This window comes from Sus scrofa, chromosome 5 (genome assembly GCF_000003025.6).
Source record: "Sus scrofa isolate TJ Tabasco breed Duroc chromosome 5, Sscrofa11.1, whole genome shotgun sequence".
In the NCBI taxonomy this organism is placed as follows: domain Eukaryota; kingdom Metazoa; phylum Chordata; class Mammalia; order Artiodactyla; family Suidae; genus Sus; species Sus scrofa.
Window position 1 is genome coordinate 51,229,584 of NC_010447.5, and position 17,874 is coordinate 51,247,457.

Sequence of the window (17,874 nt, forward strand, 5' to 3'; positions counted from 1 at the left end):
CTGTGGGTTTGAATACATGTGTAATGATGTGTATCCACCATTATAGTATCAGACAATGTATTTTCACTGCTCTAAAATTCCTCTACCTGTTCATCTCTGCTTCCCCCCACCCCAACCCCTGACAACCACTGATCGTTCATTGAGTCCATAGTTTTGCCTTTTCCAGAATGTCATATTGTTGGAATCATACAGTGTATAGCCTTTGCAGATTGGTTTCCCTTAGTAATAGGCATTTCAGGTTCTTCCAAATCTTTTCACAGCTTGAGAGCTCATTTCTTTTTAGTGCTGAGTAATATTCCATTGTATGGATCTGCAGCATTTCCTATATCCATTCACCTCCTCAAGGACATTGTGATTGCTTCCAAGTTTTGGCAGTTGTGAGTAGAGCTGCTGTGAACATGTGTGCAGGTTTTTATGTGGGCATAAGCTTTTAAACTTTTAGGGGGAACTACCAAGGAGTGTAATGGCTGGATTGTATGATAAGAGTGTGTTTAGTTTTGTAAGAAACTGCACATATCTTCCAAAGTGGCAGTACTGTTTTGTCTGCCCGCCAACAATGAATGAGAGTTCCTGTTGTTTCATGGTCTCACCAGCAATTGGTGTTGTCAGTGTTCTAGTCTTTGGCCATTCTAATAGGTGTGTAATGATATCTCACTGTTTTAATTTGCATATCCCCTCTGACGTAGAATGTGGAGCATCTTTTCATATGTTTTACTGCCATTTGGTGAGGTGTCTGTTAAGGTCTTTGGCCCATTTTTTAACATGAGATTTAATCGACTTATAACAACAACATATTACTTTCCAGTGTATAAAATAATGACTCAGTATTGGTGTATGTTGTGAAATGATCATCAAAGTAAGTCTAGTTAACACCCACCACCATACATAGTTACAAAGTTTTTGTCCTTGTGATGAGAACTTAAACTCTACTCTCTTAGCAACTTTCGGATACACAATTACCAAATGTATAACACTGCTAACTATAGTCACCATGCTGTATATTACATCCCCAGGACTTAACTTATTTTAAAACTGGAAGTTTGTACCTTTTGACTGTCTTCACTCATGTATCTCCACCCCCCTGCCTTTGGCAAACACCAGTCTGTTCTCTGTATCTGTGAATTGGTTTTTGGTTTTGTTTTCTTTTAAAAATTGGATTGATGGAGTTCCCGTCATGGCACAGTGGAAACGAATCCGACTAGGAACCATGAGATTGCAGGTTCAATCCCTGGCCTTGCTCAGTGGGTTAAGAATCCGGCATTGCCGTGAGCTGTGGTGTAGGTTGCAGATGCAGCTCAGATCTGGCGTTGCTGTGGCTCTGGTGTAGGCCGGTGGCTACAGCTCTGATTAGATCCCCAGCCTGGGAACCTCCATATGGTGTGGATGAGGCCCTAAAAAGACAAAAAGACCAAAAAAAAAAAAAAAAAAATTGGATTGTTTTCTTACTGTTTTTGTTTTAAATTTTTAAATTTTTTTCTTTTTGTTTTTTGGGCCATACCCTCGGCATATGGAAGCCAGATCCGAGCCGCCTCTGTGACCTACACCACAGCTCATGGCAAAGCTGGATCCCTAACCCACTGAGCTAGGCCAGGGATCCAACCGACATCTTCATGGTTCCTAGTCGGATTTGTTTCTGCTGTGTCATGACAGGAACTCCTGTCTTCTTCTTCTTCTTCTTCTTCTTTTTTTTTTTTTTTTTTTTTGTCTTTTTGCCATTTCTTGGGCCGCTCCTGCGGCATATGGAGGTTCCCAGGCTAGGGGTCCAATCGGAGCTGTAGCCACCAGCCTACACCAGAGCCATAGCAACTCGGGATCCGAGCTGCGTCTGCGACCTACACCACAGCTCACGGCAACGCCACATCCTCAACCCACTGAGCAAGGGCAGGGATCGAACCCGCAACCTCAGGGTTCCTAGTCAGATTTGTTAACCACTGCGCCACGACGGGAACTCCCTCCTGTCTTCTTATTGTTGAGTTTTATGAGTTCTTTGTATATTTGGAATAACAGTCCTTTATCAGCTGTCTTTTTGCAAATATTTTCTCCCAGTCTGTGATTTACCTTTCCATTCTCTTGACATTGTCTTTAATAGAGCAGAAGTAATTTTAATGAATTCCAGTCAATTAGTTGAAAATAATGACCAATTATTTCTTTCATGGACTGTGCCTTTGGTGTTAAGTGGCAAACATCATTGCTGTATCCAGGGTCATCTAGGTTTTCTCTTGTGTTATCTTCCAAGAGTTTTATAGTTGTGCATTTTATACTCAGGTCTTTGATCTATTTTGAGTTATTTTTTGTGAGGAGTGTAAGGTTTGTATCTAGATTATTATTATTTTTTTGCATATGGATGTCCACTTGTTTCAGCACCGTTTTTTGAAAAGTCTAAGATAGTCCTATTCTATTGATGGAGAAACTGAAACAAAGAGAGCTCAAGGACCTCGCTAGGGCAGTTAGGAAAAAGTTTGTCTGGCTCTAGGGTTCATGGGATCTTGGGCTTTAGGGCTCCTTCCTAGGTTGGACTGCCTCCTTTGCTGTAGGACCAGCACTGACATTCAGGGCTTCGAGTTAAAGCCTGCCACCTCCTTATATTGCAGTGTTTTGACACAAAGGGAAGAATCTGAAATGATAAAATTTCAGTCTTTTGAAGGCAAATTAACATTTGCTATATTTTACTATTATTTGTATCCAAGGCTATTTTTACCACCCACTCCTCAAGGATCCTGCAAATCAAGCAAAGATCTTAAGGTTCAAGTCAATGGGAATATATCACCTTTCTTTCTCTCTCTCTGCCTAACATCTCTTATTCATCCCAGTGGCTTAGTTTTAGGGTTGGTGTTTTTCTCTATCTAGCTTTCATAGCCCACTTTCTTAATTCTCATTTATATCTGTGAGATGGATGCCAAGAAATGCCACCCCCACTGTGCCATGGTCAGTGGGGATCTTTTCTGTAATACCTCGAAAAAAGAAAGTTATTCTCTTTCTTCTCTTCATTGCTGAAATCCTCAGGGGCTTTTCTTTCCGTATCAGTCTCTGTGTCTGAAATGGAAGTCATGTAATAGTTTGAGTTATTCCAAAAGATAACAGATAATTTCCATTTTTTGAAAATTACTTTATTAAGGTAATGCCTTTTTATCGTAAAAGCTAAAATTTACAACTGTGTATGAAGCAAACATAAAAGTCTTCTCAGTATTGTTCCCTTGAGGTTGACAGTGTGAATGTTTTGAAGGGTATCCTTTCAGATGTTTTTCTACTCAGCATATAATTTAGCATCCAAATTGGGATGCATGAGGTAAAATACTGTCATTATTCCAGGACAACAGCAATAAAGTAGGACTATTTCAAATAAAATTGAATGTATAATCCCCCTACTTTATATAAATGTTAATATCTATATCCATATAAACATCTAGATATACTCCATATGTATAGATATACATACAGGTATAGGTATGGGTATAGATATAGATATATCTAAACATCTAGATATAATCCATAGGTATAGATATAGATATAGATATAGATATAGATATAAATATAGATATAGGGATGGCTTCTAAGATGGCTCCCAGGAAGCCCCACCTCCTTGTATTTATGTATCATCCTTCCCTCTGAGTGTAGGCTGAGTTTAGTGACTCATTTCTAGAATAGAATAGATTACTGCAGAAGTGATGGTATGTCACTTCAGAGATTAAGTTATAAAGACCACTCTGGGCTTCTCTCTCTCTCTCTCTCCATTGGGTCAGTGGCTTCTAGGAGAAGCCAGCTGCTCTGTTGTGAGGACACTCAGGCAGTTTATGGAGCTGAGGTAAGAAACTGAGGTTTCTGGGCAATAGCCAGTGAGGAACCAAGGCTCCCAACAACCACAGAAGTGCTTCCTCCAGGTTTAGGTGACTGCAGCCTGCAGCTGACTGCTTGACTACAAGTTAGTTCATGAGTGACACTGAGCCAGACCTATTCAGCCCAGATGCTCCTGACCCTCAGAAACCATAAGAGAATATACACCTTTGTTTCTGAATCTGCTGCGTTTGGGGGTAATTTGTTTTGTAGTAGTAAATAACTAACATACTTATTAAGTAATAATAATCAAATCTCATAAAAATATTTTTAACAATAGCCATGTTTTCTCACCCACAACATTTCTGTCACTATATACCTCATTTAGCATGTAGAGACCCCAGCTGTGCTATCTCATTAAACAAAAAAGATGGAGAGAGAAAATTGCATTTTAGAATTGATCATGCTGGGTATCCCCCCCCCTTTTTTTTAAAAAACCAAAAATGGCTTAATGAGCATCCTAGAAATAGGTGTTTCTGCTTCTGCAATTATCTCCACAGGATAGCTTCTTTAACGGAAAATTCAGGGTCATGAAGCAACACATTTAATTTTAGATAGATTGATATATTTACAAATTATCTTCCAAGTAAAGTCATCTGTTTTGTGATTAAGAGAAGTCTGTTGGTTTTATTCATTTTAAAAAGTTTTGCAAATATACAGGTGAAAAATTATGATTTTAATGACTAGTGAGATTGTGCTTCATTTTACTTTTTTTTATTATTATTCCTGAGGATTTCTTCTCCTGTGAAAGTTACTTCATGTGTTTTGCCTGTTTTCTTCTTGAGGGGTCACTTTGTCTTTTTTGATGCCTAGTGTCCTTTATTAAGGGACATATCTTGTGGCAAATATTGTCATATGTGTGGCAAATATTTTTCCCAATATGACTTTGCTTAATGTTTAAAATTTTTTTTTTCTCTAAAGTCTTAAAGATCAGGCAATCAGCTTTGTCAGTTTTTTCTTTTGTGGTTTTTGAACCTTTGTGTCATGATTCCTGTAGCCCAAGGTATTTTCATTGTTTTTGTTCTGTTTTTTCCTTTCTTTCTTTCTTTTTTTTTGGGGGGGGGCACCCTGCGGCATGTGGCGTTCCCAGGCTAGGGATCAGATTCAAGCTGCAGTTGCGACCTAAGCTATAGCTGTGGCAATGCTGGATCCTTAACACACTATGCTGGACCAGGGATTGAATCTGTGTCCCAGCACTCCCACGATGCCACCAATCTGTTGCACCACAACGGACACTCCTTCATTGGGTATTTTACAATTAACTTCTTTTCTTTAAATTTTAGATCTGTGATTTATTTTAGTATAAAGAGGTAAAGATTCAGTATTTTCCCCATATGTTCTAGCATCATTACTTAAAAACAGAACAAAAAACTTGCCTCCCTGCACTGATTTGAAATGTGACGTTTATCCATGCTAGATAATCCTGTATGTATGAGTCTGTTTTGAAAGTCCCACTCTCCTTGCATAACTTTGTCTCATTAGTTTTGTTCTGCAATCATCCTGTCTCAATTACAGTAGCTTTATAGTAAATTTTAATATCTCAAAAGGGTAGATAGTTCTAAATTCTCACTGTTTGTCAGAATTTTGTGGTTCTTTCATATTTTTCTTTGAGGTACAATTGAGGTTGCTTCTCAAGTTTAAGTGATTCCTGTTGATATTTTCATTTGAATTTCAGTAACTGGTATTTTGTAACAAAACTGAAACTTTCTATCCAAGAATAAGATATATTTACTTACATATTCAATCCTTATTTCCAAACCAGAGATACTAGTTTTTTTCTCTTAGATTGTATACATTTCTTATTGCGATTACTCCTAGTTCTTCAGTTTTTGATGCTTTTTAAATACCCAGTAGTCTCTTGTTTTCATAATTATTTAGGTGGTTATTATTTATATATAGGAAAGTTATTAATTTTTATTTATAATAATCCACCTTATTTAACTTTCTTAGTGTGTTTTTTCTCCAGTTTATCCTCTTGGGGTTCCATATATGAACTTGTATATTCATATATTTTATAAATAATGATACTTTGTTCTCTTTTATAGTCTCTACTTCTTGTGATTGGTATTCTTCAATGGGCCTGTTTTTAGTGTCCCTTCAATGAGTTCAATGATGGATTTATTTCCCCTTCCCCTCGTCTCTCTTCAGTTGAGTCTTACCCCTCATCAGTTTTGAACTCTGTGGCCTTGGGCAAGTTACAGAGCTGTGAAGAAAGTAGGATTCAGAGAGGTAGTGAATGGCTGAGCCAGGATGCGAACTCAGGAAACGCTGACGCTAGGTCTTTCTCTCACTAAGCATCAGCTCCATATTTGGCTTCAAAAATTATTTTGGAAGCTTGCTTTCTTCCAGATTCTTTCTTTTCCTCCCTTCATTCCTTTTTTCCTTCTTTCCTTCTTCCCCCCTCACTTCCTTCCTTCCTTCTTTCCTTCCTCCCTCCCTCCCCAGTCTCTCCCTTCTCCTCCTCTCCCCTCCCCTCCCCTCCATCGCCCTCCTTCTTCCTTCTTTTTTCTTCTCTTTCTTCTTCTCCTTCCCTCCCCCTCTTCTTCTCCTTCTCCTTTTCCTCTCCTCCCCCTCCTCCTCCTTTTTCTCTTTCTCCTTCTTCTTCCTCTTCTCCTCCTCCTCCCTCCTCCTCTCATTCTCTCTCCCTCCCTCCATCCCTCTCCCACTCACTCCCTTCCATTCTCCTTCCCTACACCCTACTTACTGCTCATAGATCCTTTAAACGTACTCACCAGACCCCATCCCAGACTGTATCCTGTTTGAATACTTGTGGTGGAGATCTGCAGTCGATATAATAAACATCCAGATAAACCATTATGCTGACTGGAAGCAAGCTAAAGTGGACCTCCCACTTGAACAAGCAACTCATTTCATCCTAGAGCATTGCTTCCCTGTGAAGGTCGATTTTGGGGGGTTGGGGGTTTCCTGAGTTGGTTCGTTTGCCCTAACCACTTTCATCTCTTCCAGATTATTCAAAGTATCTATTTTTCCACTCCTTCATGGCTTCTTGCTGCATATCCTCCTCTTAGCCTTTTCTGTCATAAAGCCCTCAGTTTGAGAGGGAAACACAGCTCACTATGAGAAGCTTAAATAAATCTGGTTTCTGGAAATGTCATTATTTTAAGGAGGGAATGCAGGAGGGAGGGCAGGAAAATAGTTGAGATTTTTTAAGGGAAATGGAAAGCAAGAGGCAAAATAGAAGCTCTGTTCACAAGAGAGCAGATTGGTGATTGGTTTTAAAAGTTGGTGTGTGTTAATTTTGCTCCATTTTCTCTGCATGTATCAGACTTCAGAGAAAGACTGGGTGTTCTAAACTAAGTTTCTTGTTAATGAAGCACAGATCTGTCATGGGTGGTTGGGATGGGAATGGAATGAGGAGTAGGAAAAATGAGAAAAAGAGAAATGTCTTGCTTGCAAGCAATTGAATTTCAACTCTGGTTGGTACATCTTCTTTTATTCAACAAATCATTGTTGAGCTCTCACTATGATAATAGCTTTGAGGGAGGATACAGGGAAAGGATAAAACAAAGCCCCAGACATCCAGGTGCTGGTTGGCAGTGGATCAGTCACCTAAGTAATGGTACTTGGGGTAGAGAAGAGTCTTGGATGTACTCCTGAAGGATGGGTGGGATTTGAATTGACAGAGAAATGGTAATGGCACATTCTGAAGCTGAGAAGGGGTTTTTGGTTGTGAGCTAGTGCTGAATGGTTGGTTTCAGCAGGATTATATGAGTGTAAGATGGAAAAAATTTCTTGAGCAGTTAGGATGAGGTTCAACTGGAGTTCGAGGGCTTCTGTAACTTGGTAACTGTGATTAGAAGCACACATGTTAGTGGCATGGGGCAGATTGTCAGAGGTGGGTATATGAGTTAATGTCATGCCAAAAGCCTGATGTTGAGTGTGGACAATGGGACTGGTACAGAATGGGCAGATTTAAGAGACTCAGCAGAAAACCCTCCAGATTAAAAAATGATTTAGTAGAGTTAATAGAAGAGAAGGGAGAAACAATAAATCAGGTTTGAGCCTCAAGTGCTCCTGTTTATGAAGATTTAACATGCTCTACCTATTCTTGTCCTGAGTCAGGGGGTCTCTGCAGGAATCGAGTTTTCTTCTGCCAGTTGAGCCAGTTTTCATTTCATTTTTCTTCCTTCTTTCTTCCTCCATCCCTCCCTTCCTTCTTCCTCTCTTTCTTTCTTGCTTGCTTTTTATGGCCACACCTGTGGCATATAGAAGTTCCCAGGCTAGGAGTCAAATTGGAGCGCCTGCTGTCAGCCTTCACCACAGCCACAGCAACGCCAGATCCAAGCCACATCTGAGACCTACACCACAGCTCATGGCAACACTGGATCCTTTAACCCACTGAGTGAGGCCAAGGATCGAACCTGCATCCTCATGGAGACTAGTTGGATTCTTAACTCACTGAACCACAACGGAAACTACCTTCTTTTCTTTAAAAAAAAAATTCTTTTTTAGGCCACGGTATGTGGTGGCTTGATGTGGGATCTCAGTTCCCAGACCAGGAATTGAACCTGGGCTACAGTGGTGAAAGAGCTGAGTCCTAACACCTAGACCACCAGGTAACTCTCTTATTTTTCTCCTTTAAGTCTTTGCCCTATTGTTGAATGGGATTCTTGATGCCTTCCCATAGCTCTTTCATCAGTTACGTGTTGATTTATCTTCAAGGGCTGTTCTAGCAGATGTTGCAAGGAGTGAACAGTCAAAGCCCTCACCATGATGACATAAATAGAGGGGGAGTTAGAAACCTCTGTGGAGGGGCACACTGGCTGTGGGGAGATAACTGTGTTTGAGAGCTCTCTGATGACTAAGGGTCTACAAGGAATACTGGTGCTGGTGAGCATGGAGTCGGGGAGGGGAGAGTGTGAGGCTGGACCAGTTCCACCTTGGTCACTTTGTCAGTTCCTCTGTCCTGGCCTATGTGCAGTGGATGTTTGGGCCGCAGGTGGGATTGAGCTAGTAAGGGTATGGATGGATGGCAGAGGCAGACTCCCTGACATACTTATTCCCTTGCTTTATCCCTCCTCAGGTAAACCAACTCCATGCTTTAAGGATTGCAAAGCGCTTATTTCATGGACCCCTTACCTTGAAATACCCAGACATAGGCATGCACGTGTGTGCGCACACACACACACACACACACACTCACAGAGCAAATACGAGTAAAATATTTTTTTCACTAGACAAACATTGAAAACAATGACAGTATCTAAACTGCACATGAGCAAATACCAAAGGCATAAATAGAGCATGTCTGCTGGTGCCATATGGCCTAGGACCTTCCTGCTGGCAACACACGTCCTTCACTCATGGACATTCTTAGCATATTTCAGATATAAAAGCACCTGTGTAAGAAGTTTAAAGTACTTACCACAAAATTTGGGAAATTAAGCTTATGCATATATTCATCAATTTGGGTACAGTTAAGTGTACATTCCAATGATTCTATTTTGTTGTTGATCATCACTGGGGATCTGGCTTTGTTGTCCAGATTCACTGAAATAGGATGACATTTGTGGACAAGTGGTCACCCAAGCCCTTTGGCACAGGCTGGAATTCTCTTGCTTCTCATTTTCTGCTTCTTTGGATATTATCCCATTTTCTGTTTCTGGTGGTTTCTGTGTGGGAATAACTCCTCCATCATTTGTTCCGTGTTTTTCCTATTTGTTGGCAAAACACAAGTGTGTTTATTTGGTGGCTTTAATTAAAGCATGGAGTCTTCTTGTCCTTCTATATAACCTCGTTTTACTTTATGTAGAAAAATGAGTTAAAATAGAAGTACTAATAATGGCTAACTTTGAGCAGTGTGACAAGTTCTATGTAAAATAATTTCTATGCTTGGTCTTGTTTTCTCTACTGACCTAAGAGATGGATACTGTTTTACTTCTATTTCTGGTTGAGAAAAACTGAGGCTTAAGGAGTTTATAGAACATATTCAAGTTCTCACAGGTATTAAGAGATAGGACCAGAATTCAAATTCAGGTTACCTTGTGTCCAAAAGCTCACTAAGCATGAGTTATGACTAAATCAGCACATGTATGGATGGTTCATATCTGAACTGTAAACAACACAGATATTTGAGACAGATATGTCTCAAAGTTATTAAAAATTATAGTATAAATTACTGTTATTCTAAAGACTCATCCCTACTTGCCCAAGAGTTAGTCTCAGGATGCACAAAAACCTAAAGTTGTTTGCTAAATTAACCAAAAGTTCTGCTTAAAATTTTAGAGGCCCCACCCATTGAAAACAATATGGGATGCTTGGTTTAGCCAAGTTTTTTGAATTGGCCCATGATGATTCCTTCAGCACTTTTTAGGAATTCAAGCATTAAGTTATTTAAACAATTTTATTTTTTTCCCATTTCTGTGATGCCCTTACTTGGTTGGCACACCCTATACAAACTTAGTCTGCCTTTAGGTTAATCCAGCAGTGAGGGAAGTAATTTGTATTTACAAACAAGAGCCCTGGCAGTTGAAAATCACCGCCACTTCCCCATAACGCTGATAATGCACTGATACAACATGTCTTTTCTAATATTTGTGGAAATTTCAAAACCATGCATCAGGCACAAAGGAAGCATTGTTACATGGCCAAGTGTGGCACAGCAGCCAGGCTTCTTTGTAGACTGTTGAAGGAAAAGTCTTGGTAGAGTCTACAAATCTAGCATTCTAACATGAATACTAAATTTTTAGTAACTCTTAAAAATTCACGTGGTAGATTGTTAGGAGGGGATCCTTTGTCACACATATAAATCAGAGTCTGTGCAGAGATGTGTCATTCATTGAGCAGAACTCAAGAAGTGTCGTCCTGTTTTTGTCACTTAATGTTCTATCAGTAGGACCTGTTGGTCCAGTATCTTGGCCAAAAGTGATGGGAAGGATTTTAAAGCTGGCTAGTGCAAATATTTATTTAAAGAAGGAGGCTCTTATTAATAGTAACCCTGTACATTGAAGTGTACACTAGAATTTGTGGAGTATTTCATCAACTTGTCTTGCTTTTGTTTTAAGCACCCCTATGTGTGGTAGTTGTGGTATGGTTACCAGCATCAGAATTTTCCAAATAAGTAACAGAAAAAGAGTAAGTGACTTGTCCAGCATCACATTTGCTAATTCCTCTCTGTTTTGAATATCCTTCCCATCCTTTTTGCCTATGGGATAAAGTCTAAACTTATTAACCAGCCGTATAAAGCCCCTCATGATCTGATCCTTGCCTACTTTTTGAATTCAGTCTCCTGTGTAAACTAATGCATGCTTATCCGCCACGTGCATTTTGCCTTCTCATCATGCCAAGTGCTTGTAGCTCTGTTCATTGTGTTCAAAGTTTCCTAAATTTAGGATTTAATGGGCTAGAAAATTAGCAAATAAATTAATAAATGGACATTAATAAATGGGTAATTTTGTATTGTGGCAAATAAGGAAATAATAAAATACCACCATTTCATTAAAGACTTTACATGTTAACATCAACATCTAGAAAGGACATAATCTCAGGGAAAAAGAAGGGTTGCTAATTAAAATAAAATATGAAAGCCTTACTCATTGCGTGCATTTTCCTCATTTTGTCAGAGATGGTTGAAAAAATTGTTCTGGACTGGCCCTGGCCTGTGGGATTGGGAACTGGGTACTTTTGTACATGCTGTTTTCTTGGTCAGGAATTCTCTATTTTTCTCATGCTTCTAGCCTTTGGCCTGTCTGACTAAATCCTCTTAGTCTTTCAATTCTCAGTTTACATGTTGATCTTAGAAAATCTTTTCCCATCTCACTCCACCTGTTCCCTTCCATGCTATCCAGCCCTCCAGTTATCTCCCCTTGGTGGGGTTCTATGCATTCACCCCCATGCACTGATCAACTGTGCCCACGTGGTTTATTTGTTGCTCCCTCTTGCCAGAAGACCATGAGATTTTAGAAGAGAGAGACCCATCTTGTTCACCCTCATTCCTAAGGTTTAGCAGATAGTCTTTTGCATCCATTCGGTGCATAACAAGCATTCAATAGATGAATGAATGAATGGATGAGTGAATAAATATCTGGGCACCCTTCACTCCCTTGGCTTGTGGCTTGTACATCTTCTGTGACCTGCTATTTCAAGCACAGAGGATTTATTCAAACAAACACAGCACTCATTGAATTGAATTAATTTATGGATTTTGACCTCATTGGTTCTTCTATTTTTCTTTGTCAAGGAAAACTAATTATGTTCTCCATTATCAGAGTGTCTGTGAACAGTCTGCAGCTGCTGTCTGAAATACTTCCATGGGCCATAAGACTTCTCTCAGCTTTTCTGGTCAGTTTGTCTTTTATTTATTTTTTTTTGGGGGGGGGGAGTCTGTTCACTTTTGGTTTACCATATTGATGATCATACTTTATTTTTATGGCAAAAGGAATGTTAATAGATCTACAGAGAATATTCAGCATATTTTGTAGTCCGATCTTTCTAAATCCACAGGGGCTTATGACACTTTTCCATTTTGTCATTGTTCCTTTAAAAATATATACTTTTTTGGCCTTTAAAATATTTTGTCAAAACAATATATCCAGAAAATATAGACACAACTTGTTGTAGGATTCAGTTGTGATGTGCGCCCTCTTATTTGGGGACATGTGGTCTCTAGGCAGTAGGAGGTCCTGGGTCAATGACTGTGACTTTCCCTGACTCTTGCTCAGTCACAGGGGGACCAGATTCTTGGCCCTTCTCACAGAGATGCTTTCTATAGATAGTGAATTGCTGCTGAGAGTCCTTCTCTAAAGTTGTGCAGAGAAGCGCAGGTTTCAGTCCAGGCTTATGTCTATGCTTTGGAAGAAACATAAGCCCCTTTTCTTGAAACTCTCTTCCTTGGCTTCCCATCACCTTCTCTTTCGTTATGAAAGTATCCCGTCTTTCTTTATAAAGTTAGAATAATAATAACCACCACTATTTATGAGCACTTCCTGCATACTAAGTACTTTATTTACAGTCCTTTCATTTGTTTTCAAATAAGTTTGTCTCCATTTTATCAATAGGGAAGCTGAAAATCAGAGTGTTAAGTGGTTTGGCCAAAGCCACATAGCAGTAAGTGGTAGAAAGCTATGTGACTCTAGAGCCTCTGCTCTTTCCATTACACTGTGCTGTCTTCTTCATCAGGTGACCTGGATCATAGCTATGTGGTTTTTGTGCAGGGGTCACCAAGAGAGACAGTGGAGGGTCCTTCCTGCTCAGTTGGGAAGGTGTAGCCTCCAAGATGGGATGGATCAGGGCTCTGCATCAGAGGGCACCCTTCACACTTCCATCCCAGGGGCTAAAGTTAGCAGAGGTGGCAGACACAAGAGTTTTCACTGTGCTTAGCTCTTGCAAAGAGAAATAAAGTACCTGAGCCATGGGATTGTGTCAAGAACTAAATAGGGTAGTATATAAATGAAAGGACCTTCAAGTAGTGTCTTATGCATAGTATGAACTGAATGGTTTTCCTAACTCCTTTTTTTCTCTTTGTGTCTTCCTTTCTCTGTTAACCCAACCCTGCCCCTCAATTTTAGACATCTCCTAATGGTGCATTCTAGGTCTCTTCTTTTTTGTATCTCTCTATAAGATAATATTAGTTTTCTTAAATTGAATATATGGAATGTGGCTGTGACTCAATCTTTCATTATTATTAGAATAAAAAGTACAGGGGGCGAAAGTTTGAGCTTTGGGACAGAACCACATTTAGGTGATGGAAGGAAGAAGAGAGAAAAAGCAAATAGAGAGGAGGTGGTTAGGTGGGTTGATACACTGCTATGGATATCCAGGGCAAAGAAGATTGTAAGAAGGAAGGAGTTGGTCAACAGTGCCAAATGCCAGACTGGACAGGATGACTAAGAAGTGAGGCAAGGCCATTTAATTCGATTTGGTCATCTGGATGTATTTGAAGACCTTGGAGACTGAGTGTATTTTCAGTAAAGGTGATAGACTGGAGGCAAGTGAAAAGGTGAATGAAAAAATAGAAGCAGTAAGTGCCTTGAGACGTTTGTTTTGAAAAAGTTCTCAGAGAGAATTTAGCATATCTTAAAGAGGTGGCATTTTTTGAGGGAATTTTTCTTTAGCTTAGGACAAATGTATGTATTTTTATGAGCAAAAGTTAAGGCTTTAGGTAAGAAGGAGACTCTCAGGATGCTGGAGAAAAAGGGATAATTGATTAGTAATTTTAAGTCAGGTTTAAAGCCTGAGAATATGGGATCAGGATCACAGGGAGAAAAAATATTAATCATTTGTATTGGTTGTATTTTTTTAACTTTTAATTTCTTACTTGTACTTTTAAATATTTTCCAGGTTTTCTGTAACAAGCATCTTTACTTTAAATTTTTAATGGCTTTAAAAATTAAACAAATTTAAAATGAGAAAGTAACAAATTAACAAATAGAAATACATAATATGAATGAATGAATAAAAAATAAATATGACAAATGAATGACAAATTGATAAAATAATAAAAATGATAATGTTCACAGCACCAAAAAGGTGTAGAAATATATAAGATGAATATTAAAATTCCCTACATATGCCATTTTCATTTCTTTAAAGCAACCATCATCAAAATGGTTTTTCCTGGTAGCCTTTTAGTTTTACACATCTATGTTTTCAAATCAGAAAACATTATCAAAAATCACCAGTAAAGAATTTAAACTGAAGACTTATAATACCACCGGGGTTCTGGTTTCCTGGCCCATTTTGAAAGACTAATACATGATAGGAGAAGTATATAAATAGGAATAAATTTATAAGAATGAAGAAAATGGAAGAGGAGACAACAGCAGACAAAAGACATCAACAAAATTTTAGGAGATGAAAAGCAGATGGCCCTGTTATGTCTGACAACATGTAAAGTATAGAAATTGAAAACTTGTGTTTGCAACAGGGTAAGCCAGCAAGAAGGAAGCCAGTTTATGTTTCAGAATTCCCAAAAGACTCAGCAATTAGAAGTGAGTGCGGATGACACTAAAAACAGGAAGACTGATTGGACGTGTTCCAGATCTCCCCTTACCCATAGACAGAGAGTTGTCCTTGTCCATCTGTTAGAAGACTAGAGATACTATGGACTTGGGACATCAGCTGAAAACAGGGGAATTAGAGAGGTTGTGTTCTGAAAGGTGAGACCTCAGCCCCCTCTTTTCATTTAGCTCCAGAATGTTATCAACTGGGCTTATACCTTATCAAGAACTTGGATGTTTCTTCAATGGGAAAACTGGCTAGTTCAAAAGAAGAGGATGTGGATACTGACATTTGGGCATCCTCCCATGAAATGGCTGGGTCCCTATTGGATTACACTCTGATGAGACCCAACAGTTGGTAATCACTACCTAAGCATAGAGCTGTCATTCATCTATTTAGTACCTCATTCTTAAATATAAACAGACAACCATAGATTTGTAAATATTTTTAGAAAGCCTCTAACATGAAAGACAGACCAAACTAAACCAATAGGAAAAACACACATGAAACAGATGATAAGGAAGCAGAAGAATTTATAGTAAATGATATAGCTATGATTCTCACAAAGAAAATATATTGTATTCACAAAGATTAGGAAGCTATGAACATAAAACTTTTTGAAGATAAGACAGAACTTTTAATATTAAAAATGTAGTAGTGGAAATTAAAAATTCAACAGGAGAATATGTAAAGTAATGTTTAAGGAATCATTTCCCCCAAAATAGAAAAGAAAAATAAAACAGTGAAAAAAATGGATCAAAAGGTAAGACGTTTGGATAATAGGAACTTAGGGAAGAAAAATACATAAGAAAAGGAGGATAAAAGTTATTAAAGGAATAACAGAAGGTTGTTTCCTGAACTGAAGAACCTGTTTCCTGGTTGCAAGGGACCACCAAGTGTCCAACACAATGAATGCAAGAGACCTGTTCAAGCCATATCAGTGTGAAATTTCAGAACCCCTAATTTAAGATCTTAAAAATCTTTAAAGATGAAAAGTGACTAAAATAAAAGGAATAGAAATAGAATGATGCTAGACTTTTCAACAAAGTGCTGGAAGCTGGAAAACAATGTATACTTTCAAACTTCTTTCTTTCTTCTTCTTTTTTTTTTTTTTTTTTTTTTTTTTTTTTTTTTTTTTTTTTTTTTGCTTTTCAGGGCCACACACCTGTGGTATATGGAGGTTCCCAGCTAGGGGTTAAATTGGAGCTGTAGCTGCCAGCCTAAGCCACAGCCATTGCAATGTGGAATCTGAGCTGTGTCTTTGACCTACATCACAGCCATGGTAATGACGGATCCCTGACACACTGATTGAGGCCAGGGATTGAACCTGCATCCTCATGGATACTAGTCAGATTGATTTCCCCTGAGCCATGACAGGGACTCCTGCAACTTATTTCTAAATTAGAATTTTATACCCAACCAAACAAGTAAGAAGTGTTTTCAACATTCAAAGACTCAAATAAATGTACCTTTTTTGCACTCTTTCTTAGAAAGAGTATATGAGACACCCAAATGAGAAAGTACTAAGCCAGAGAAAATATGGATAAAGGAAACTTGAGTAACACAGTACAGAAAAGAGGTGAAAGCAGTTCACAGAATGACAGGTGTTTCTGAAGGCTAGAGAGAAAGTAGTCCAGATTAAAGCCAGAGGACAAAAGGTTCCAGAAGAGATGTTTCCAGGAAAAAAATCAAACTGATTGATTTTTTTTTTTTTTGTCTTTTCTAGGGCTGAACCTGCGGCATATGGAGTTTCCCAAGCTAGGGGTCCAGTCGGAGCTGTAGCTTCCAGCCCATGCCAAAGCCACAGCAATGCAGGACCCAAGCAGTGTTTGCCACCTACACCACAGCTCAGGGCAACACCAGATCCTTAACTGACTGAGCAAGGCCAGGGATCGAACCTGCAACCTCATGGTTTCTAGTCGGATTCGTTAACCACTGAACCACAACAGGAACTCCCAAACTGATTGATTTCTTGATGTGTTTGACCATACTGAGAAAAATTTACATTTCTTTGAAAAATTAAAAGGGGAACTATTGAAAGTTACATGATAAGTGAAGCAAATGAAAAAAGTTTGGCAATAATTAACTCTAGGAAGAGCAAATTTTAGAAAGCTTACAAGAAAGGAAATACAGTGATAGTACTGTAGTACTTATAAAATCATAATATAATAATAATATTGGTTTAACTAAAAACTTTTCTGTAATTCTCTAGGGAATGTGGAATGAAGAAAAAAAGTCCGTGAATGTCTGTTTAGGGTATGATTGGAGAATGATGTCTTCAGCCTCCATAGTAGCAAGTCAATTGATAGTACAAATTGGAAAATAAAAATAACACTATTTGGGTGATAATTAGAAATTGGAAAACGACTGCCTTTTGGTCAAGATATGGGTGTGGGGAATATGAAACCTGCCTTATAATATTTTAAACCTCTGTATGTGTTTTGTTTTGCTAAAAATTAAAATAAAAAAAACAAAGATGGTAAAACATTTTGAAGCCAGGGGAACCTCATTAGCATATACACTTTAATTTAGCAAATACTTCTAAAAATTTATTCCAGGAAAACAATTATGGATAAGTTCACAAATCTAAGCATAAGAATGTTTACCACAGTGTTTTTTGTGGTATCCATAAACTGTAAACAGACTAAATTTTCATTTCAAGGGAGATCAAGTACTGAGTCCATTTTATTTACTGCTGTGTCTTCAATCTCTGACACATATTTGGTACTCAATAAAAATTTGTTGAATATTTTCTAAGGGAATCATTGAATTCATGCATAGGAAAAATGTGCACAGAAAAATCTATTAATAGTGGTTATCTCAGTGTGTAGAGATTGTCTGTGATATTTATTTTTACCTATTTTTCTAGTTTGTATTTTTGAAAGTTTCTGAAGTTAACATTTTAAAATTATAAATTTCTATAATTTTTTTTTGGCTGTGCCCAAGGCATGCAGAAGTTCCCCAGGACAGGACTCGAATGTGTGACAGCAGCAACCCAAGCCACCGCAGTGACTGCACCAGAACCTTAACCTGCTGAGCCACCAGGAAACTCCTAAATTTCTATAATTTAAAAACATAACACAT

The 17,874-nt window shown here is 38.5% G+C and overlaps 1 protein-coding gene across 3 annotated transcripts in view; it reads left to right on the forward strand.

Annotated features, from left to right (window-relative positions):
• Nucleotides 1–17,874, forward strand: part of ST8SIA1 (ST8 alpha-N-acetyl-neuraminide alpha-2,8-sialyltransferase 1) — a 152,915-nt gene that overhangs the window by 18,272 nt on the left and 116,769 nt on the right. Inside the window, exon 2 of one of the 3 annotated variants that reach the window (XM_021092235.1) lies at nucleotides 12,060–12,132. The exons of the other annotated variants lie outside the window; for them this stretch is intronic. The gene's annotated coding sequence lies outside the window, so the exon portion shown is untranslated. The remainder of the gene's footprint in view (nucleotides 1–12,059; nucleotides 12,133–17,874) is intronic. 3 annotated transcript variants of the gene reach the window in all.